This window comes from Solanum dulcamara, chromosome 9 (assembly GCF_947179165.1).
Source record: "Solanum dulcamara chromosome 9, daSolDulc1.2, whole genome shotgun sequence".
NCBI classification, from domain to species: domain Eukaryota; kingdom Viridiplantae; phylum Streptophyta; class Magnoliopsida; order Solanales; family Solanaceae; genus Solanum; species Solanum dulcamara.
Window position 1 is genome coordinate 73956521 of NC_077245.1, and position 2279 is coordinate 73958799.

Genomic DNA, 2279 nt, shown 5'->3' on the forward strand with positions numbered 1-2279 from the left:
AAATATTGTCATGACTCTGACCTGTCGTGAGTGACATCGCACTAACCCTTTGATGGAGGACCAAACTTAACCCGGCACTTAATCGCTTTTTTTGTTTTACCCAAACACTATAAAATTACTTAAAAACTATTTTAACTTAAAATCAACTAAAATAAGCCAATCCAAATAAGTTATTAATTAAAAAGGCATTAGCAAAAATCAATTAATCTCGAACCTTTCATTAATTATAACATTGCTGCACCAACTCAAACTACTCATTTCTCATGGAATTTATTGCTTATGATTTTAATTTCTGGAAATTTTATAATCTGTTCTTTCTGTAAAGGCATCTTCTGAAGTGAGTGAAGCTAGTGAATGCTGTGTGTATATCTAGAGGAACAGGTTCTTTCTATTTTGAGCGATGTATAAAAGAGGATTTAAGGGGATAATTTTGTTATTTTATATTTTTATTTTAGAATAAGTTATCTCAGTATTACTATTTTTATTTCAAAATAACTTATTCTAATCATAATTATTAATTTTGAGATAAGTTATCCACGCTTTATAACCAAACAATGAATTGAAGGATAATAAAAACTTATCCCAGAATTACTTTTCTTTATCCATCACACCAAAAGCCCCCGGTCCTCACAATGTGCTTTTTCTCGGTGTTCATGGGAGCTCCACCTGTCTCAACGCTGAAAAGTTGGTTGATGAAGAGCCCATTGTGTGCTTCTCCATCTCGTCATGGGGAGTTACATTCACATAAATTAGGTATTTCCTTATCATTTACCCAAATTGTTTTGTTAGTTAGGGCTTGAAACTGAGAAACAATATGGCTAATTGATTGGGAGTTCAACATGATCTGATGATTCTAATTGTTAGACGTATAAATCTGATTGAAGATTACCTTAATTTTCGCACTGTTTGCAAATCCTGGCACTCTATGCCACCAAGAACAATTTTAACAGCAATTTACCTTGGGTTCCATGGCTAATGCTAGCTGGGGAAGATGATGATAGAACATGTAAAAAATTCTTCAGTCTCAATAATGGCATGATTTTGAAGAAGAGCAATCCAGAAGCCAGGGGAAAACAATGTATGGAAGTCTATGGGATGACTTATCACAATTGAAAAAACGAGGATGAAATCAGTCTGTTACATCTCTTCCCCGGTGTTCATATCCAATTGCCGCATCAAAATATCACCGAACATTATAGACCCAAGATGACTTCAGTACCATGGAACTTTATCCGTAAATCAGTTCTGTCAGCTAATACCTCACCACGCACAGATAATTGTGTACCTGGAAGGAGGTTTCCAAGTCTAGCCTGATTACTAAACATTTGGTAGAAAATCAATTTAAAGAACCTACAAAATGAATCCAGATAAATAACTCAATCAAAATGCAATTAGAGATTACTCCTATAGAGTGACCAAAACCATGGCGTTGGGTAATGGCTTTATTACTTGCTCTGAAAAAGGAGTAATGACTCAATGCTTATGTCAACCGACCTCTTGAGAGCTAGACGCTGTTCATGGTGCAACAAAAAAAAATTGACAAATAAGTCACTCTCACAGCTTCGGTAAACAAAATGGATCTAGCAAGTAATAACAACAGCAAGCAAAAATTAATACCTGTTGCTTTCTACATACAACACCATCGTTTTAATCCCTTTTAAACAAAGCCAACAACCAAATGGGGCTAAGCCTGCACCTTCTGCCTTTTGAAGGAGGTACACGATCTTTGCCAAGCTGATTTTGTTAAGTTAAATATATAATTTGAATATCCGGTACACGATCTTTCTCCTGTGACAACAAGTACACCACCATCAGATCATTATGGCCAGATATAAACTTAGTTGTTGAATGCATCACAATATCTGAAAAATAAATGACCATTTTAAAGTAACCAGCACCTTGAGAATGTTACCATAAGAAGGTTAATGTTACCGGAACAAGAAGTATCTGCAGATACCATCTCCAAGGGTCAAAGGATGGAACGGTACAAGGGACATAATACCGTTATCTACTAGTACAAGAGACCCATGTGAGTGAGCCATCTCAACTATTTTATGAAAAAAATCAGAGAGAAAAAAAACATATAAGAAAAGGAAGTAATTATCTATTGAAATTTAATATTCAACATATTAGCAGCCACGAAAGAACAAAAACAATATTTCATAACCCAAGCAATAAAAGGCGTAAAGTCTAGCCATTATGGGCTTCAAGTAAATATTCAGTTTCAAGCTTCTTTGTACAATACTTCCTCACATCAGATAGATGGGCGATTTCAACCA

The 2279-nt window shown here is 35.0% G+C and overlaps 1 long non-coding RNA gene across 1 annotated transcript; it reads right to left on the minus strand.

The window, feature by feature from the left end:
* Positions 1-588: 588 nt before the first annotated feature.
* On the minus strand, positions 589-2036 carry LOC129903915 (uncharacterized). The gene is made up of 5 exons (XR_008770316.1): positions 1899-2036; positions 1618-1788; positions 1450-1511; positions 890-1350; positions 589-760 (listed from the first exon to the last, which is right to left on the minus strand). It is a non-coding gene; the product is annotated as an uncharacterized LOC129903915 (long non-coding RNA).
* Positions 2037-2279: the final 243 nt, after the last annotated feature.